This window comes from Phymastichus coffea, unplaced genomic scaffold (assembly GCF_024137745.1).
Source record: "Phymastichus coffea isolate CEN01 unplaced genomic scaffold, Cenicafe_Pcof_1.1 PCOF00175, whole genome shotgun sequence".
In the NCBI taxonomy this organism is placed as follows: domain Eukaryota; kingdom Metazoa; phylum Arthropoda; class Insecta; order Hymenoptera; family Eulophidae; genus Phymastichus; species Phymastichus coffea.
In genome coordinates, this window is record NW_026706986.1 from 35,772 (window position 1) to 58,843 (window position 23,072).

The window sequence follows — 23,072 nt, forward strand, 5'->3', positions numbered from 1 at the left end:
ACAGCAGCAGCGCCGCGAGCGACGAGAGTAGAGTGAGATAGATCAGCATAAAGCATTAGTGAACGAACGCTCGGATCCTCGATATCGTTAGGTGCGTGTGTCACCGTATCTAGTTAATTCGACGCAGTATATTCATTTATTTCCAACGCGTATTCGCAGACGCGTTTCCGTCTCCAGAATCGCTTTACAGAATTAATAACTCATCGCAGAGACGTATTGTTGCTGCCGCATAATCACTTGTAACGTTTTAGACTCATCAAGTATGAATTTTCTGCTTGAGTCGTGTAAAATGTTTGAAGTAAGCACGGCAGCTCACATATAATAGCAATGGCAATGGGCTCAAGAGTGTGCTTCTCAAGTGGACTTTGCCAAAGTCTCTGTGGACGGGCTAATCGCGGGTCGTCGACCAAATTCGATCGCAGACGCCAAGTGCTGGCGGATATTGCTGTGGGGGAGGTGGATCATTCAGGGTGGGCCGGAAACAAAGCCGAGCACTTAACGGCAAATTAGTGATGGATGGAGGTAGTAGTAGTAGTATGTAGTACCAGTACTAGTAGGAAAAGGAGAGGGAGGGCTGAGCGCCAATGTCGCTCTTCATTAGGCAACCGCAAACTCCGAACCAATTGGCCACAATCTACAATGAGAGACTCGCTTATTCTGTGCGTATATGAATGTGCGGCCGGAAAAACGCGCCTGATATGGGCACTCGTCCTCCAAAGAGTTTGCTTTGATTGGCAACTTGCCTGGCTTTTATCAACGCTATTTCGAGCGACAGTGCCGTGTTTGCTTAATTTTCTTGGACTCGTCGTTGGGCATAATCAAAAATAGCAAACGACAGGGAATGAGACAAAGTAGAATATTGGCTGAAGCGCATTGGGCAATCTCGAGTGTCAATATTTGTAATTTCACCAAAGCAGTCGGCGCACGGAATCCGATCGGAATTGTGTAACGCACGGCAAAGCATCGCAGCGTGCGTGTGCAAGGTAGACTGGATCAAATGTTACGAGCACGATATTCGGTTAGGCTTTTTCTCCTACCCAATACTTGCTGCCATTCTAAATGAATCGCGTTGCGCGGTGCCGATTTGCCTGCGTAAAATGCGCACGGTGATACTCCGTTTCATGTTATATTTTTAAAAGCGATATCTTATAATATTTCCATGTGGCTTGCACTGACCAACATCCAATCATCGAATGTACTGCACATTTCACGGTGATTACGGCTTTATACACTGCTCAATATTGCTATGCGATTGAATTCAAGCTTGTGCTCGTGAAACAACACGCGAATCAATGCGGATTTCAGTTTATGCATGTCGAGCGGATTATTAATTTGTACAAGCTCGGCGATCAACATAAAATATAACTACGACGCCGTTTCAAAGTGCACACGCTATATACACGTTCTAGGTTGTACAGGAAATAACTGACGACCGACATGCGCAATTGTTGTTAAACGTTAAAATGGACCGCACCGTTGACAGCGTTTCATTGCACGAAAGTTGTTCGCGAAAAAAAGAAATACTGCGCGCGATGCATTGTTCCCGCGCGAGAGAAAGAAAAGTAAAAGAAGAGAAAAACGACTTGAACAAGACCGAAGGGCTGCTGCTGCTGCTGCTACGTCTTATTGAGTGACTGCCAATAGTGGCAGCGGCGGCGTCGGTCTGCTTGAATTGAACTTGACTGACGAGGCACGCGGGGAGGGTGGCAGTCATTAAATATACGGATCGGATATTTCGATATTAGCCCCTCCACTTAAAATTCTGTTACCTCGAAGCGGCAGATTATTGACTTCTATGCGTATTGTAATTGACTCGACGGGCACCTTTCTCTATGCTTTTTATTTCTGACTTTCATTTCATTGTGTAGTCTGTGGAATTCGGTTCGCGGAATCTTTCGGGAATGAAGATGTTTTCACGTGACTGCATTCGATTGATATTCACAACAGAATTAAAAAACCGTTCTTGCGATCAATAAAATCATAAGCGATGAAACGAGCGAATGCAGCCATCGAGAGCCAACGATCCGATCTAAAATGTAGGCAGAAGCAAAAGAAAGGAGTATTTACCCTTTGAAAAAGTGCAGCGCATACGACTGGCAAATATAGCAGTGGCAGAGACTCGATTGTTATAAATGTATCGCCGACGGGGGATTAAGAGCGCTATTCGCTTGCGGACCGTTTATCGTTAGTCGATGTACTAATGGTTATTTCACGTACGCGCGAGTCTACGTGATTTAGCCGGCGAATAACACGATGAGCACGAATTTACGTATCCATGCGATAATCTACGCTAAGGGATTACGAATTAAGTCGTAAACAAGATTGTTGCAGTATTATTATTATATGGATACGTGGCTATCGCGAGAAAATCATTTGCATTTGAATGAAACGCTCGAGTGCAGGTGTAGCTTGCTGAGAAAAAAGGAAGGAAAGCCAAGTGAAAAGGAGATTCTCAAGGCTTTTAAGATGCCATTATGCTTCATTTCCCGGAGGGATATTTTGTTTCGGTCTACCGTGACGCTGAAACTTTTGTGCGTAGGAAAAAGTACGTGACAATGAGAAAAAAATACAAGAAACACAAAGCTGCCGATGAATACGAGAGTCGAAATTCAAGAGGTCATTTTTAACCTGAATCATTTTAATTCATTCACGCCAGCTTCAATAACAGCTTTCCGTCAAATTGAAGGTCGAAGATGGCAAAATTTCTGTCAGAAAGCGCGCGTGCGCGAGGTCAACTTCCCAATTGGTGCTGTGGCAAAATGAATTGGGGGGTAATCTTTTAAAAGGCCAACGCCGTCGCGGCATCAACGCGCTGCATTTGCATAACAAAACGCGCAATTAATAAAGTTCCTGCTCCGACGGAACACAAAAGAGCATTCAAAAGCCAACCCAGGAAGGCTAAATAAGTCAGACTCTCGGCGCGGTCCCGCGAGGCGAAAACTTGGCAATCTTTGCCCATCAGGCTTTTCCTCCCGTCGTCGTGTGGCTTTTAATATTTTAGTGGAATTCACCGGGCTAGTTTTGTGTGCGAGTTACAATGAATGAAATTGGACACATGCGGCGACAGTCTTATCGATCTATATACACTCTTTCCATTCGAGTCCCAATCTTCGCTATGGTTAGTTTGGCATTCACCCCGTAGAATCAACGAGGCTGAGCGTAGCGACGGTATCTGAGGGAGTTCTGAAACTTTCATTTTCTCGGAATTCGACGCTGGCATCATAAAGAGACCATATACTGCCGAGGTCATACGTTATATTTTGTACTTGCGCACCACTTTGTTTCGTGGATTTTCACGATACACGTCGCCGCACAGTCGCGGTATTATGAAATTCCACAGACTCCCCAAGCGACTTTGCGCCATGCCGAATCGTAGATTTCACGCCTCGTCGAGCGTCTGCAACGTTTTTTACTTCTTTATTCTCGATTCGCTTGCAATTTCTTTTCTCTTTTGTGGAGGGGATAGGACTTGTTCACATTTGAAAACTTACCTCTTGTTTCCCGGGCCATCTGGGAGGACTGATTGCACGGGATACGGTTTCTCGATGCTAGAATGAAAAAAGGATTTTAATTAGCATTGGTATTTGGACGACAAGGTTTGTGTGAGAAAAATTCCCACTGTTATCTTGTGTATGTTAATAAAACAAAAAATACAGAAGATTTTATCGCTGAAATTTGCCTCAAATGATGGCTTCGACGTGAATAGTTCTGCCTGAGACTGCAGTTACGTCGATTTTTTTTATTGAAAAGCCCTTTTCGAATTCATTAACAAACAAAAAGCTGTCTTTCCCTCGTAGCGTGCACATCTGAATATGCAAACGTTATACGGTCGCCAGGAGCATCCAAAATCGACGCAGCATTTCTTGTCAAATGCCAATTTGGACCGAACAGAAAGCGAATAGTTTTGCGTCTGCCGTTGTGCGTTCTGCTTAACATTTGAGACGGTATAAGCGTCAAAGTTTACGCATACTTATGCTCGCAAACTTCGATATTTTTCGAGTATGAAAATTGCGTAAGTTAAATCAGGCGCGCGACACTCCTTTGGAAACCTTGCTCTTCCTTGAATTTTCTCGCCAAGTAGTAAATTGCCCGGGCGAATTATTCATTGCCTCGGAACTGCAGTCGGAAAGTTTTATACGTCCTGGCGTCTGTTTGCAGCCCGGTTAGTGGATTAACCTTGTGCTTGCTCGGAAAATTAGATTTTACATCACAAAGGACATAGACTGCTACTGCGCGGCGTGTTGCATCGAATAGGAAACGGTTTTCAGTGTCTTAGAATTACCGGAGAACTGTTGAGATGCCAACGAAAACCGAGTATCGATAAAACTGATCTAATTCAAGAACAAAAGTCAGGTGGTAAGGCTCGCAAGTACCTCGAAGCGAGCGTCCGGCCATATGATCGATCAGGACACGCTAACTTCAATATTATTTTCTGTATGGTGACGTGTCCGAAGGAAGGTGTACGCCCAGGATGTGTATGGACGGGACGGCTGATCGATTGCGTCATCAAACGCGCGCCTAACATTTTTTCTCCTTTTACGACGATGCAACGCTTTTGGGAATCCTGACAGTGATTGCTCGTAACTGCTTGCGTGCGAAATAAAATGTCAACTTCCGTCGTTTTCGTCGATTTTATGAGGCCAAACGTTGCTTCGTGATAGACTCGTCTGTTTTCTTTCTTTTTGTTTTGTTATATTCAGATTCACAGCGTTTGCTACTGTAGCTTATTTTTTAGACTGACTGAATCCTGACGCCTTGCTGATGAAAATCACTTGTTTATTAAAGGAGAAAGAAACCGAGGTCGACAGCGACCATACCTGAACGTCATGTTTTGATAGGCATTCGAACGACGCTCAAATAACTTTCCGAGCACGCGAATCGACAAAACGAACTTCGTTATGGCCAGATTTTAATCTTAAAATCGTGTATCATTCGATCAATGGCATACAACAATAGCTCATCAAGCAATGTCTGTTAATCCCAGGATTGAACGTTCGCTCGGTTTCCATTATCTCGTGAGCGAATAAAGAACTAAATTATTTAAAAGCAGCACCGGTGTCTTCGCTGCCCGACAGAGAAGGCAATTCCAGTTCGTATGCTGCGCGGATTGAGCAATCTTTCTGTATTTTCCGTGTGTGCTCGAATTATTCTTCAAGCTCGCGCGCCGACATTTCACCGAGACCCATTTGCATTGTTAATGCCACCGCGCTCCATTCTTTTCCTCGTCGTCATAAGCCGACACAAGCCGAGTTATTTAAAAATGTGCCCTTTCGAATTGGTAGGGCAATTCAGAGAGAGGATTTATCGGAAATCTTACAGGCAAACTTTAATACCTCTTGTTGCAAAGTAAAGTCGAGTAAAGTAGCGGCTAACTAGGAACAGTACGCGAAAGAACTGGAAATCGCAGCGTAGCGGCCGGGATACAAAGTGGATTAATATAATAGTGGCCGGCGTGCGCGCGCGCGCGAGCAAGTGCTTAGCCCAATGGCTGCGAGTAAGTTGAAACGAAACTTTTGGCTGAAGTGCGAAAGTCGGTCAGTCCGGGAACTTGCGACTGCGAGCTTTCTTTATTGAAGCTCTTTTCTCTTGCTCGCGTGTGCGAGCGAGGCTTGTCTAAATTTAATGGTTAGATTTAAGCCTCAACGTTGGCATGACGAATAACGTGACGACGCGAAAAAACCTCATTGCGAATTTACAAACCGCCAAGATGTATGCAGACTCGTTTCGCTTATACAGATTTGCCTTGCATCAATTTGCCAGGATATGCTCAACTACCTTTTTTATCTTTTCACTGCTACACGGAGAAAGGTAATCACGTTTTGACGGATGGCTTCGGACATTGATAAGATTTATATATATGCATTTATATTACTTGTTAACAGTTACACGTCGACGTTCATCACAAACAGTCATTTTTCACATCTTTCATTGATCAATGTATTTGTGCATTTTGTGTACGAGTGCCATTGGTTAAAGTCACATTTATCTGCTTATGAAGCCAACGTTGCACACGTCGCTGATTTGCAAAATCTACAACGAAATGACAGAGATTTCCTGGAATTCGCTTTGGCGTGAAATTTCAAAGAACGACAAAGAAGTTTTCAGCTAGATTAATCAACGAGCTGCTTCTCAATTGCCTTTGCGTGCCAATTGGCAAAGAAAAACCGATCGAGCACGCGCGTAGAGTAAAATCCCGTCATTGTTCTCTCTTGCGACAGAAGCCAAAGAAGCTAGCCACTCATCTACATAAATTGCAAGTGGGCTAACTACTAGGCGGAAGCCGAGATTTTCACGGTAATAAACAGCGCGAGCTTGTTTCTTCAGTGGCTTCCGATTACAAACGAGTGCTTCGCTAAAAACTATTGCCTTAACCAGACTTCAGTTCTGCACCTCTCTTTTCGGATCCAATTTTATACTGAGCGCTGTTGCCTTCTATACGTCCGAGAGTGTTTTATCCGAGTTGTGAAAGCGCGCCGGTTTTATTTTAAACGAGTTATTCGCAGATTTTGATTTTTAATGAAAATTTAAGAGGAATGTTTGATAGATTTCTGCATACGAAAATTGATCGGTGTTGCGCGAGATTTATAGAACGATATTTCTTTTAATTGCATTTTGCGTGTTCAAGATGTGAACTTGCTATGAATCATTTTTATTGATTGTTCGTAACTGTTCGAATAAATGAGAAATCTACGAGCAACGAAATTATTTTATTATCAGAAGCATGATTGGTTGGATTAAGTACATGCACCTGATTTATGAATGTGCGGAGAAATTGGAACGGAATTTGTAGACAATTAATGAACAAGCGCAACGAGATTCAGCAGTGACTTTCGTGTATTTCTATACCTGTCTTCGGCAAACCGCGAAATATTAATAATAACTCGCGTCGTTTTCGGTACCATCATGGCGTCCATCAATTACTGCGGATTAACGCATTCGTGCGACAAAGAGAAATTATTTTTGCCAACTTAATTACTTCGAGCACAATAATAATTGTTTCGGATTACGCACCAAACGTTTTCATAGACGGCAATAATCCTTAAAGCGAACAATTAACGATGTTACGGATAAAGCGAAAAAAGCATTTTTCTTCACAGCTCAATTAGTCAACCGCATTGAATGAATTTTCAGTTGTCAATGAAAAAAGTGAAAATATTACTTTGTATCGCGTGGAACATTTACGTTACGTACGGGAAATCGCAACAAAATATATCGCGAGAGATTATCGAGCGATGTATACATAATATATGTGGAGCGTATATACGAATGTAATTCGTGAACGATAAGTGAATGTCATGCATATACATACGATTTCCGAACGCCAGTGACATGATTTCGTTTGCCAACGAATGACGCGTGTGTATCGCGTCGTGGATTTTATTGAAAAAAATGCAATTTCCCTTCGCGCTTTGTTTGATTGCTTAGTTTACCTTTTATCGAGGTGTTAAGCTTCAAAAGAATTTTGTTGAATTAGAATTGTTGTTCAGTTTTGTAACTTCAATGCCGTCATGATTGATTATCAATTGAATAGCTGCATCCAAATACGTTGGAGTCACGTAGAAAATATATAGATTCACATGTATACTATAAAAACAAAATAATCTTAACATCCAATTTGAAATTGGCAAAACACTTAAATAGTTATTATGATGCTGTTTGATTAGCTTAACTATTTGTGTAATTCTTTTTATACTCCCTCTCTCTCGCTCTATCTATCCATCTTAACACGTTGATTATACTAAATCTCTTCAGTAATATAAATAATTTAGGTAAAACGAAAGTACAAATAATCCTTTTCAAATATTTCATTACATTCTTATTATTATTATTATTATTATTATTATTATTATTATTATTATTATACCAAACATCTAAATATATATTTAGCTGAGTACGCGATAGTAGCAATAATGAGAAGTATGGAATAATATACAGTAAAATGAGTTATTAATATTAATGAAAGTAATCAAAAGATAAAACTTGATTTATTAACAACACAAGAACGCTACAACAATAATTCTACCGTAATGGATGTCAATACACGCTTTCGCAAAAGCGCTCTCTCAGAAAAGTGATTCGTATTCCAAAAGAAATATCCGCGACGTTATAACTTCCGCAGTAAATGTCTAATAAAAAAAGAGTGAGAAAGTTAACTCGGATAGGAAATTGAGTTTCGCGGCACGTCGTCATAAATATATAAATAAAGTTTTCTGCGATATCGCTCGATGATAATCAAGCGTCGGACTTTAATTGGTCTTCTCGTCCCTTCCACTTCGCGAGCGAACTTTCGCGATCGTTTGCGCGGAGACTGAAGGATTACCCAGCGATAAATCATCCCTTGCATTTACGAGTACTTAGAATATTGCCATCGACGATGGGGGCCAAGGGAGTGGCCTTCTCTCTCTCTCTCTCTCTCTCTCTCTCTCTCTCTCTCTCTCTCTCTCTCTCTCTCTAGCCACTTTGCAATTCGTCTGAGCGTGGATTACTTCGTTGCTTGACTTGTCTCTCCCGCTTACTTTTTCGGTTATTAATGAAGCGTAAACTTTGGTAGCTTATGGTTACTGCTATTTTGGTTCACTAGAATAATTTTATTGTGATAGTTAAATATTTAAGTATCGATCAACAAACAACCGACGAAAAAATGTACATGCTAATTGAATGTTTTTTTCGCATTTCCGTTCGGATGCGTTGAAAAAATAGGTACATGAGAAAAAAGCCGATCTTTTTAAAGAAAACTATTTCGTAGATATAAGAACATACATACTGTTAGTCGATACAATTGAGTTTAACTAATTGAAATTTACCCAGCGTAACTCAATTACGCGGCGAGTGTTTTGCGACGTAGCGAGAGAACGTTGAAAGCAATATTCTCGTCTGCGATACATGCCTTCCGAGAACACGCGATGGTGTACTTTTATTTATTTTTTTTATTTGGGGCTGCGTGAGACGACGACGACGATAGGACGATAATAGTATGCATTACGCAATTTTCAGGTTGCCATGCGTACGAAAATTTGTTAAAATTAAAAGTTCTAACATCGTTACGTATAAATTCTGTGTTGACATTTCGGAAAACTTGAACAATGAATAGCTTTAGAATTGACAAAGTTATATTAAACGGCAAGTCTACTAATCCAAATCGTCAGTCAATATACAACATGATAAAGGCGATATAACTTGGCAGCTTGTTGACCTTGACAATATACTTGAAACAAGTTACGTGATTAGTGGCTGACCTAGACACGCCGCCAACACCGACAACGATACGCTGATATTTCGTAGCAATTCCACTTGGCGGGATATTTCGTCGCGAGATCATGTAGGTATATGACACCATGGTGACTGTTAGTACGCCGTGTTATACGGAAATAATGAAAACGTTGGAAAAATATGTATTAAACGATTTCTTTATGATTGAACACATTTTTCTTATACCCACTGATACCATTAGCGTATTTTTTGGCTTTCCCAATTTCATCAGATTGTTAAATGACACTCGACCAACGTGTAGTACACGGAAAAAGGCTCATAGGCAAAAGATTCTTTGAATATTTGTCTTATAAATAGTACATTTTCAAAAGTTTGGTCAAAAAATAAAAAAGCTAATCATTCTGAAGAAATTTCGTCATCCATTCAGAAAAATCAAGTTATTCATTCGGATAATTAATCTCGCCTTACAACTCGCGCAAATAAAAACTCCCTGAAATAAAGAAGTGAGATGTAAGAGATTTTCTAATTTTACGAAATTCTTAATTATTTTCCTCGGCTAGTTTTAAAGCCTCTTCCTTTAGCTTCATTGAAGCGAGACGAGAGCCGCGCGGCAGCAACACAATCTCTCTGGGAACTGTAATTGGAAAGCGCTGAAAACTCCTCCCTTTTCTGTCGAGCAAATAAAATTGTACATACTTAATTTCCACTTCCAAGTGCGCATCCCTCTTTGTCGTCTTAGTCTCTCTTTCAGCGTAGCTGTGACTGACCAAAACGCCATTCACTTTAGCACTTAATGCTTTATTAATTGGAGAATCGAATTGATCAAACAAGAGACCGAGAGGAAAAAATTTGTCGATCTTAAGCGTCTTCCAAGTGTTAAGCAATCGTTCTGTAAAATGGAGTCCTGCTTTTAATTTTGCGCTTCGATGTAGTTTTGTAGTTTTAATGGAAAACGTTTCAAGCAGTTACTTGATCATTCGATTCGGATTACCTTAGCATTCCTATTACTCGTGCAATCGTTCATTTATACCAAGTATCGTCCATTCGTGAATATTAAAAAAAAAACATTTGTAATAATAGTACGACGCGGTATTCCGATTGGCGCATTTAATACATTGTCCGAGAAAGCGAAACGAACGTACAGCTGAAAATCAACGTATCAGGAAGGGGGCAAAACGAGTCCAATTGAACGTTACTGAAAAAAGGAAGAAAATCAAGAAGCCCAAAAAGCGAAGGGAGGGAGGAAATGGATCACTTGTGAATCGATGCGTGGCTTTTTTACAACAACAGGAACTATAAAAGCTCAATCGCCAGGGAAGATGAAAGCTTTTCTCCAATGACAGTGAAGTAATTGCCGCTTCCTTTTTTCTCGGTCACTGTGCGCTACAATGTTGGCTGATAATGAATACAATGATTAATGTGAAGAACAAGCCGGGGATAATGAGCACGATCTTCGGAGTGACCGCGCCATCCGAGAAGCGGACAGAGTAAACTCTCATTATTTAGCGAATGGTAATTAACGCTGAGGAGAGTAGGGGTAAAATCGCGATGGGTTATCGTAGGCTTAATTATCGAGAGCGCGAGCGCGCAGCTCGAAATTGGCTCTGCGCCCGTGGGGCAACGCTCTAATGTAATTGGATATCCTCGTAGACTTCTTTCTGTACACGCGCGCTGCCGATTGAAATACCTCCTGCTTTTTTGCACCGTTAGTTTGGCGGTATAAATGGAACAGTTTGTGTGGGTGACGGCGTTCAACAATATGTTGGAACAATTGAATTTTTCCGTTCAAGTAGAAATGTCATCGATGTTATGCTCAGTTAGAGCATTTGACTGAATAAACTCGAGCTATAAAAGATATTATTAATGACTTCGATGTGCAGCTGTAAATTTGATTTCGGAAACCGTGTATGTATTAATAATACTTCGTTATGACCATTTCAAACACACGACTTGTCGAAAAGTAATATACTCAATTACTTCTCTTGCGCAATGCATTGTGTCATTAATCCGCTGGCGGTGAACGCTTCTACTGTCCCTTGTATTAAATTGATACATCCACTCGTTTTGGTTATAAGAGAGAATACAAGCGTCCCTAAGAAGGTCAATTAAAGGTCCTATTAAATTATACGTTCAAGTAAAAATATCATCGGTATTACTTTGCTTTTGTTTCGATACATATAGAAAAGAATATCGGAACGTTTATCGGATTAACTTCGCTTTATCTTTGCGTCTATTTGCAGTCTATTCTTATCCTTTTGATTGGCGCTTGTGCACTTTAGATTTTTTCATAGTTTAGTAGTAAGAGAAAACTACGCGAATGTGCTATCATCTTTCACTCTGTACATCCGTAAACTTTATCTTCTCTTTTCGACTTTGCTTCGAAGCGCGAGCGCGTATCCAACATGGCTTAGGTAAATCGAGTGTGATGGAATCGATGGCCGTCGTACGACCGAATACGTGGATAAACATAGAAACGCTCGATCGAGATTCATGGCTGACGAGCTTGATTCCGATTTACACTCCGTACACGTGAAATATATGCTTTTTTCTTCTCGTTCGGCTATTGTTGTTTCGAGGGCTCTCCAATTGTTTATTTCGTTTGTGTGCGTTCGAAAGGCAACGAACCGATCACCGTTTGCTTTTAATTAAATGTATTGATTTTTTTATCGTCGATTTTTTTCACGAATTTTTGCGGTGATTATTTACAGTGTAACTGTATTTTTACTAGACTTTATTGCAATGTTCACTATCGTAGCCTCGAAATGTGCAAGAAGAAAAAAAAGTTGAAATCGTTCAAATATCACTTTTATACTACGTTACTACGTGGTAGATATGTTTCAAGCAAGAAAAATACAAGCTCATGAAACCCAGCAAATTATACGTAAAGTAAGAGTCAAAAATAAGATACAATATCGCATTCTCAGGTGTATAAAGAGTAAAAAATCCGGGGACGCATCTGCACGAAGTTGGTTTTCGATTAAGGGAAAAGGTAGCAACTGCATCCCATTCCCAACCGCTCTTCCTAAGGCTCTTTAATGTTGAGAGAGAATCGAATATGCGTAAGTGCGAAAGCGATACGATGTGTGAATGCATTTGATTTCAAATGCGATTGTTCGATTGACAAAACAAATGAATTTTAGGTTCGTAGAGTTGAAGCTTATTTGTGTTACTAGTGGGCATATTATTTTAACAGTCATTAGAAATTAACTTTATAATAATATACGTTGGTCATTCAGTGGCAAATAGAATGTGACAATCTACTATCTACCGCAAAACGTAATTGCAGAGAATATTGAGCTCTAAGAAACTATGTTACCACGATCGTCGAAAAGGAGATGCTTATAAAGCTTCAATGCATTCTGCAATACGTACGAGAAAATCGAAAACGCTGTAACTACCGTCGTGAAAAAAGCAAAGGGTCGCTTGAGAGTTCACAAAGAGCAATGGATACCGAGCGGAGAAAAAAATGGAAAGTGGTTACTCCCGAAGAGGCCGTCGTCGCCGCTGCAAGAAAAAGAGAAAATAGGAAGAAGAAGAAGAAGAAGAAGAAGAAGAAGTAGAAGAAGAAGCGGAAGTCTCTTTCTCAATATGACTCTTAAAAGCCACATCTACTCAATCTGACCTTTTCCCCTCGATAATCGTCTTAGCGCTGCGAGTAGAAAACGTTGGTAAGAAAATTAAGAAGACTTCCGGTGAGACATTGCATGTATACGTTGTAATAATCATCGAGAAGAGATGTTTTGGCCTCATCTTATTAATTCAACTTTATTCTTCTATTACTCAATTTCTTCGATACTCTAGATAATTCAACATTTTGTAAGTGCGTAACAATTCATGTGAAATGCTTTGGAATAATAATTCACACCTACGTCGATTATAACTTTAACAACAGTATTTTTAATATAACAATGCTTCATGAATTTATCAAACGTATGAATTCATTGTACAGTAACCTTTTAAACAAGACTTTTAAACAACCTTTTAAACAAGCTTTTTCTCAAGGAAACGATATATCTGTACGCTTTAAGCATTGCCTATAGCATAAAAACATTATTTTATCTGTGAGAATCGAAAACCATTTGCAGAAAAATGATGTGTACGACTTTGTATGAAATCTATGTTATTAAAGTAAATTTGAAATTAAATGAAAATATTGTCTGCTTTTCATGATGATTATAAATGAGGACACCGTATCATCATTTCAGTTAAATTCACATCTCGAAAATTGAAAGTTGAAATAAATCTGAATAAAAAGATCCTTCTACAAAGCAAAACATCACTTGATCATTGTTTCTATGTTTTAATTTTCCAAACAAACGTTACTCACAAAGAGTTCACTGTAATTTAAACATCGCGTTATGGCTTCCTTTTAAAATATCTCACCATGATCGTCTCTTTTATTAAGCATCGAAACGATTTTTCTTATTCTTGAAAGTTGAGAATTTGCGTGTCACATTTTATTTACGAAATAACTCAATTGAGATGAATTCATTCGACGTGGCACAGAAACTGTTAAACAAAATACTCGCGGAAACATAGTGTCGGTTGTGTTTGCCGACATCTCCCTTTACAAGCTTAGCAAACTTCAATCTTGCCGAGCGTCTTCCATACTTACCTTCCCTTCTCTCTCTTGTATTTGCGACTGGTTACCAAATGCTTTGCCAGCAAGTTGAAGCATCGTCACGCTATGAGATGCGATTTTTCTCTCATTGAAACGGGAGATCTTATTTCATCAAACATTTAAAATGACATATCCATGGCTACAGCAAATTTCATTTTCTCAATTGTGAATAAGAAAAGAACGCATGGATTGGATTTAGTAGAGTTGACTTTTCTTTCAACTCTCGTTAAGCAGTGAAAAATAGTTTTTACTTGAATGAAAATTTTTCAGGTCGCCATCATCATCAAAGATATTTTTGTCAAAAATGTGACTTACCATGTCAGTTCTCGACTTGCAAGCCCATTATACGAACTCTTATCTTGCAATGACTATGAACTTGAAATTCCAATCATCATAATGGAATCTAGAATAATGATAAAATCATCTCAGGCTTCTTTTGGTAAATCTCCGGCTCAAAGCGATAATCGGATAATTGAGCGTCGCAATAATTCAACCACGAAAACGGCAAATTCAATCGAGGCAAAGTTGGTCGAAAAGTGTACGCCGGCGCGCTCTATCAATCTTTTGGGCAAATTAATCGTGGTAATAGCGCAACCTAGCGACGCAGCCAAGTAATGAAATTAGTTTTACATAACAAACTCGATTAATTTATTCCGCGGCCCGTTCGGACTCTCTTCACCACTTAGAAAAGTGGAAGAGAGGAAATTTCGTTCACCCCCCTCGTCAACTTATAAATATTTAAATTGAACGCGTTCAACCCTTTTTCACCCGTCTATCGGTTCGTGAGACTGAATTTTTTTTCAGGTTTAAAATGATATCGCAAATTCAGGACAATTTGGTATTTGTGTGTGGCTGGAGACGTAAATTTTTATTCATTACTTTTCGATGGGAATGAATACTGCAAGATAAGGGATTATGACAATGACTTATTGAAAAATACAAATGAAGACACTACAGTTTTAACCTTTATTAACATAATGTATCGTAAAACCGAAAACAGCCTTATTGATTCAATTCTACGAAAATACAATGAACAAAGCCTTAATATAAGCAACATGAAAACTAAATGCATTTTCCCTCTTGAGTTTGATAACGTAATTATTTGTGCTTGCGCTCGTAACGCTGCCTTTCATTCGGCAGTGATTTCGCTTGAGCTAAAGTATCGATGAATCGATCGCGTTCGTGAAAGCGAGAGAGACTTGTGTAAGCGCGGGAATACGCCTCGTTTTTCCTCTGATACCCCCGCGACAATTTTCATTTGCTTTGGGTGCAACAATGTCACACTTGTCCGTTTTCATGCGAGAACTTTATTTCGTTAATTCGCTTACAGTCGCCCCGAAGTTCGTTCAGCTACTTTGGTTTGTGCCATGATTTGGATTTTTAAGCAATGATATTTGTTATGGTTTTTCGTTGGAAAAAAGATTTGTGATATGGACTTCATCGATTGATAGTGTTTTCACATTGAAAATAATGCATAAATATTGAGTATCGTCTGGAAATCCGAGCGAATCTTTTTTTAATTTACTCACTCGCAGTAAAAGAAACAGTTGTTGCATTCTCGACGGAACTTTGAATAATAAAGAAACTCACTCTCTCTTTGGCTACGATGACCTATTATTTCAAAGTTCTTAAACTCCGAAGGCAGTTCTTGATAAAGTGCTTATAAAATCGCAATCGAAACGTTTGAATTGAATAGCGACAAAAGCCCGTTTCGAAAGAACTATAGTCTTCTCTCTCTCTCTCTCTCTTTCTTGGGCTTTCGAGGCCACAGCACCGCCTCGTTTCGCAATTGACTGCGTAACCTCATAATTTTTCCGGTGGACTTGTCGACTTTTTCAAATCGAATCCCGCGTATATATAATAATCAACATGAGAAGTTTACTCGCGCAAACTTGTTTTCTCAACCAATCGGCCATTGTAAATTTTTTTCTTATTTTGTTCAAAGGAGAGTTGTAAATAATCATAGCTTTGTAAATTGGTTACAAAAACAAACGCCGTTATTCTCTTTGTAGGCACAGCAACGCGCCCCGAGGCGACTTGCCGTTGATGCGATTTTGTTTGTCAAGTTTTGCTCAATCTTTCTGTTAACATGCGATTAATGCGCAACTTTTCAATTTCATTTCTCCCGCGCTCTTCTTTTAGTCACCGATCTCTCGATTCTTCTACGAAAATATTAGTATCTCGTCAGCTTCAACGATATTTGCAAGTATGATCTTTCTCGAAAAATGTGTATGTCAAGTTAAGTAACATCAAGTCTCGCAGTAGTTCCTTGAGTACAGTCAAGTGCGAAAATAGTGCAAGAGAGAGAGAGAGAGAGAGAGAGAGAGAGAGAGAGAGAGAGAGAGAGAGAGAGAGAGAGAGAGAGAGAGAGTAAGAGAGAGAACTTTTCTCGAGCTTCGCTATGTGCGCGAAGGGGGTTACAGAATATTGTCGCGTTCACATCCGTCGTGTCTGACTTGGCAATCGCGAAAACTACAAGAGCGAAGACAACTTTACGGATGACGAACTTCCGTGCTTGCTTGCTCGCTCGTTGCAGCAGCGATGCGAGAGAAACCGGAAATGTGATGGGCAAACAAGTCAGCTTTCTAGATATCTGTTTCTTCGAATGCGGTAACTACGGGAAAAAAGTAAATAAATAAAAATAGAAAGGAGATTGTTTCCCGATTTCTTTTTAGTTTTTTTTTTTTTTAAATTAATTAACTAATGCGATGAATTTAAAGCACACGCGAACAAACTTCCACGATGCCATGTTACAATCGGTTTAATATATGAGTATCATGCGAAAGCTTCTACTACTCGCTGCCAATTCCTTTGGCAAATTTAACGAACCGGATTCGTTTGGAAACGAGATACAGAGTTACTTTCTACCTGTGCCCTCTTTGTTACAAAAATTTCGACGATGAAAAGTATGATGTCGGGTCTTAGGTTCAATTAAGCAAAGGGCTAATCTCGTATAGAGCGAGAATCTCGTAAATGCGGTTTCCCGCACTTTCTTGAGTGGCTTGTATATATTCCAATTCTTATCCAATAAGCTCGTGATGGATCTAGTGCGTTTCATATTTTAACTCGCCAACGACCCGAGTTAACTGCATTTATTTCTATTTCACATTGTCCACGTACACTTCTTACAAATGTTGAGAGTCCTCATTTGTTGAACACGAGAATGAAAAAGGAATTTTCAATGTAAAAAATGCGATAAACTACTTGAAGTTTGGTATCGAACGAATAGCGAATAATACTCGTACTGCGTATGTAATAGCACAACGGCAATGCACTTCAGTAATGCCATCTCGAACTTGGGCGAAATACGGTAATAATATATAAGCTGGCCATTCATGTTACTTAGAGAGACAGCATAAAAGCAAATATCAAGAAAGAAAAGCAACTCCCCATATGGACACTTGCATTTCCATAAAAAAAAAAAGTTCAGAGGGAAAAAAGCATCGTAAAAGAGGGAGAAAAGAGAGAGGGGAGGTGCCTCATTAAAGGAAACAAACTAGTGACGTTAAAATTTTTGCTGGCCACGTTTGTCCCTCTCGTATAAGAAAAATAAAAGGTCGTGAATGGAGTGAGGGTGGAAAAAAGAGAGCAGATCGTCGACTGGCCTATATACGCCACTACAGCTTCTCCCCCCTCAGCCTTTAAGAGGATTCCACGTCCATTCGCGTTAGGTCCGTCGAGAGATGACGTGGGCGGAGAGGGAGTCGGACTCTCGCTTATGGACTGAAATTCTCGTTACGTACGAGCATCTCTCTGGAATTTCGTGTGCGGTTGGTCTGCGATATTTGAAATTTTGCGGCCAAGTGACTTTCTACGCTCGCGTCTCTCTTCTCTTCTTTTCTCTTTTTTTATGTCTTTGATAGCGGAGAATTTTTGATGCACATATTGTGAAAATTATTTCTATGTATACGCGACAGTAGCTTTATGTAAAAAAAATGTTTTTTCCCACTTGTTGCAAATTCTATACAGTAAGTAGATTTTTGCTTCTTGATTAAAATTTACTTGAGTCGAATGAAATTGATAGTACGTTTAGTTCTCTTACGCGACTCTCGTGTATTGTGCGATTATGACCTTGGGGGTCAGTTCCCGTACTACCTTCGTGTACTGTATAAAATTAGTTTTACGAATATTAAAAATCTTACATATTTCAAAGTTGAATATTTTTAAATATTCATTGCTCTACATAACACTTTATATGCAATAAAAAGAAGATTAACATCGTAACGAGCTTTTCGTAACGCAGCTGTAACATAAAATAGGTTTGATAGCATGCAATTACTCGTACAGCGCAATCGAGAAATTTCACGGAACATCCTTAGCCGAAAAATAAGCACACAATTGAATTGGAAAGTAGAAATCGCAAGTAACACGACCAGATCAAAGAAAAAAAGAAGCAATAGAGGGAGTGAGTGAGCGTATGTGTGCGTGTGAGTGCAAGAGAGAGAGAGAGAGAGGCAATGCGAGATAAAGGAGGGGGGATAGCGAGAAGTGGATCCGAGAGGCACCATTGCGATGGGCGGGCGCGTTTACCGCGATATCGAGCGGCGGCCCAGCTGTATAGAGAAAAGCGCGTGACGCTCGGCAAATCCTCGCAGCCGGAGAAAAAGCACGCGCGCTACTGTTTGTTCTAAACAAGACTGGATATGCCGCTGCCGAGGGCTGCTCGATCGAAAAAAAAACCTTTTTTTCGTCTCGCTAATGCGCTGCGATGGCTTGAAGTGGCGAGGTGGTTCATTTTTTTCGGAGGGAGAGAGACGCACCCGGGAAAGGAAAAAGCTTTGATCGCGTAGCTTTCGCTGGAGAGACGGAAATATCGACAGCCGCGCGTCAACAGGCTTCTGGGTTACTTTTGCGCGACGTTGAAGTAATTCAACGCGAGGAACAAACTTGGGCGCTCGCTCTCTATTATTTTCGATTGTAAACTTGGAAGAAGCTCGTTAAGACAAAGCGCAAGCAAAAAGAAGGAGCGACAGGGGAAGGCGAGGCGACAGCGGCCCGGGCTCCTGTCAAGATTTGAGCAATTTTAAATGTAAATTAAAGTATTGGCGCGACCGGCGCTCGCTCGCTCCTGTTCCGCATTTACATATTAAGTGGTCGCGACCCAATAACAGGCGCTGCTGCTGCTCTCCCTCGCTTCGTCTGAAACAGCCTTCGTGACAGAATTTCATGAGCTGAGCGCGCGAGCGCTACAACAAGTTTTCAGTTTTAAAGAGACCGAGAGGCTTTTTGGAGTTTGCGAGTTTCGGATAATAATAATGGGCGTGCGACGAGAGCCGTAGTGAATGGAAATATTTTGGTTTTTTTTTCGGCGGATTATTAGGCCTGGAAATGAAATTAGTAGAGGTAGTAGGGGGGGGGGGGGGGACAAAGCATTTTTTATGTTTTATCGTTTGCTTCCAGCAACAAACAAACCTTTGGTGAGAAGAAATTGAATCGCAAGCCACGAGAAAGCCATTTCATTCACTTAAAATCAACTGGAAGACTCTGACCAAAGCTAGCGTTTTTCAGCGAGGAAGGAAAAGAAGCATCGCGTAGTTTGTCACGTAAAAATCGAATATCAGTTCAGTCCGGTAACAAATGGAGATCGAGCATTCCCTTTATTTCCACGGAAAAGTCGACGAATGTATAGCTATATAGGAAAGATCGTCGTTGTTGCCTGCGGGACCGTGATTAATTAAAAGTGCCCAAGCTAGACGCGTCGTTCTCTCGCTGCGCGTGACGTCTCGTCGCTCGCCGGCAAAATAAACTTGCGAGACAGCGGCAGCGCGCTTGCAAACCAACGTCGGGTCCACACGCACACGTGGGCGCACGCGTCTTTTGTTTTTCATCTGCACTCGCTTTTTGTCTTTCTACTCCTGTCCGTCTTATAAATGAAATTGGTTAAATAGTTCGTTGTAAAATACCACTGCACATCTTGACCAATTTTGCAATTTGGAAAGTCAGCGTGCGGCTACTATAATTTTCTACGCAAAGTATAATACACTGCTTCTAGTTTTTGGTGGAAAGTACTTATTGGACAGTAAAGTTGATTGTACACGTGAACGATATCCACTACCAAAAATTTCATCGCCCGAAATTTCCGCCCCACTAAGTAAGAAGCTTCGAAACGAGCTGAAAAGATACGCGCGTGCGATGGACACAAGAGAGAAGAACAAGAAGGAAGAAGAGAGAGCAGAAGCGGAAAACTGCCAGAAGGGTCGACAAAAAATGGTCGAGCGAAGAGCTCTCTTGCGGTACATTTGGCTTTTATATTGAATATAAAGTGCAGTCCTGCCCCCAAAGACAAGATTGGATTTTTTTTTGTGTTTCATCGATGGACCATAGCCTCTTTCTCTCCCCTTGAAATATGGTTTGTTTCGAAAACGATCCCTGTGTACGTTGTTGGATGTTGGTGTCGAATTTTCGCCGATACTATCTGGATTCTTTTTTTTTCCAGGTTATTGAAGAAAACTTATCGATACCCATTTTATATGCGATATCTTTTCTGCGAGTCTGACCAAATTGCCTTTTCCTTACTTGAAGAGTTTAACGACAAAAAGCCGCAACGCTAAAGCACAACATATTCATTGGAGATTTTTATAGGCTGAGATTTGCGAACTACGATTTACTCTTTGTGAGGAAAGTTTATCGGCTCACCCGGTATCGATAGAAATGTACAGTGCAGGATAAAAACGACTCCACCCGCCGAATGCCAACAAGAGGAACTTTTCTTTGATAGAAGACTTCAGCATTATTGTAATATTTGAAAATTGCGGATCGATTATTTTTTCCACAAAGGAGAAACCCTTTGAATGGATACATTTTTTTTGAGAATTTCGGCGGAATAGGCGAATGATTGATATAATGCGAATAATTTCTCAAATTTTACTTTTTTCTAACTTTTATTGTCAAATAAAACAGGATGAAGTTTCACGGTACAATATTTTTTTATTACAAGGATCCAAATGTGAAACTTAACATTTTCATTTAAACCAAGAATAAAGAAATAATTTTTATATATCACACGCATACGTATCAATTAAGAAATATTTCATCCCTCTCTCCCAAAAAAATAGAGAAATCCTCGTGTATATACGATCATAAGTTTAACGCGGTTTCAAGGCGGACAATAAAGGCTCCTACTGTGTTACCGACACACAAAGCGCATTCCTATGGCCATTCACATATATATACGAGCCGGACAATAGGGGAGAGGACCTCGATATTGAAATACTTGCGCGTAAGCGCCGAAAAAAATATACCCTTTACAAGTTGGATGCGAACATTACATTATTTTGAATTTATTCTTTTTTAACGGCTTCAGTCTTGATTATTACATCTTTTGAAGTCCGAGGATTGACGACATCTCATAAACAGCTATAGCAGATTCACTATATTCAACAACAAAATTTTGCTAGATCTATTAAAATCATACTTAACGAATTTGTAAATTCTCGTAAGGCTTATAGCTAATAGCTCAATGAAAAGAAAAAAATATCTACAAAATTGTATCGTCAATCAGAAAAAACGCTGGTAAATAACGTACACGCCGTTGTACAAAGTCTCATGGAAAATAGCGCACAAGAGAGGTTGTTACAATTGAAACGAAATCAAGTTTCTCTCCTGGAAGATGAACGCAAGATTGATCAAAAAGATCAAGGCAAGAGGCGTCGAGAGCTCAATAAAATTGACGCTCTCATCGGGTTCCTTCGTCGCCGCACGTCGTCGCCCTAAGGGAATAACCGACAGATTTATCTCGATGCAATCACCGCGTGAGAGAGGTCGAGTTAGATTAAGGCTTCGTGTACGCGCGCGCGCGTATGTGTGCTTTTGATATGCTTTAATTCGTATTGGAAAAAACAGATCCCCGCCGGCGGTGGTCGACCATAATCAGTGCTAGCGAACCCTTAGGGAATACCAACCAATGTGCAAGCTCTGTTAAAGTTGTATTAGCCAAGAAACTTTTCACCGGACCCGATCTTTTGACATTCGACCATTTTTTCCTTTCTCTTTCTTCTATTTTTTTTTCTCTTTTTTGGAGACTTTTGTTAGTATATGGTTATTAATTAATGAAAATTGTAGCTATAAGCATTTGATATTGAGCCACGTTTATTTCAGAGTAATTATCGAGATATTCAAAAAGCTGTCTAATAAGAAAAAAATACGACTATCAAATCATACAAGAAACAACAATTAGTAAAAAGCTACTGCATTCATCTACTTCTTTTACTCGTACATCTTCCTCGTGCTGTTATTCCCATAACGGTAAATAACTATACTACTTTGCACATGGCTGTAATATGCTTAGTTTTTACGTACTCTACTTTAGAATCGTCTACATTGCTAGATACTTTTAGCGATAAAACAAGTGACATATGGGTTCGATTTTTTAATTCATTTTAATGAAACTACATAGTTTCTCAAAAGCAGATTGGTTAAACCAAATATACATCGACATCATATCTATATGGACACGAATTACACAATCGATCGTCCATACATACATGTATGCATGAAGTTGCAGGAAATTCCAGTCATAGCATCGAGCGAAACCGAGAGCGCGATCCTGTCGATGCACCAATGGGCACGAAAAGGCTCACAAGCGTCATTATTGAGAAGCTTCGTGACTGCATATATTCACCCTCCCCTCCCTTTTTGAATGATGCTACTCTCGCTCCCTCACCCTTTTCATCTCTCTCTCTCTCTCTCTCTCTTCCTCTCTTTCTCTCTTTATCTCTATACACAGTTAGCTCTTAGTTCCACTTTTGTCAATATAACTGCGTAGCGGAAATCATTAGAGATAGTTTTGAGGATTGTTCGATACTTTGACCTACGTTTGCTTTTCAAGAACAATTTTCATTAAAATGACTTTCAATTTGTAGAATTACAATGATGGTGCATAGAGAACCAGTGAATTTAATTGGAAATATCATAGTTCTATTCCTAACAGCGACAGTTTTCATTAAAAAACGATATCAATCAATGTGACGAGAAAGAAAATAGTTTTAGCCTCGCAGTAAACAAAGAAAGGCAATGTAAGGTAAGCAATCTTAATCTAATCGGCAATCAAAGCGCCGCTGGAAGATAGCTTTGCTCGCATATAAAATAATTAAGACTCTCGTCCCGTTTCCTTCATTACTTCCCTGCATTGATATTTATTACGTTGTGATCGTAACTTGCTTTTCTAATTCAATTGAAAGTTAAATTCATCATTTATTAACAAGAACACATGTACAAAAACTATAACAATTATCCATTAATT

At 39.8% G+C, this 23,072-nt stretch overlaps 1 long non-coding RNA gene across 2 annotated transcripts in view; it reads right to left on the minus strand.

Moving 5' to 3' along the window:
- Positions 1-23,072, minus strand: part of LOC131673388 (uncharacterized) — a 59,567-nt gene that overhangs the window by 5,996 nt on the left and 30,499 nt on the right. For both annotated transcript variants that reach the window (XR_009302705.1, XR_009302704.1), the window contains exon 2: positions 3,492-3,548. This is a non-coding gene — a long non-coding RNA (uncharacterized LOC131673388). The remainder of the gene's footprint in view (positions 1-3,491; positions 3,549-23,072) is intronic.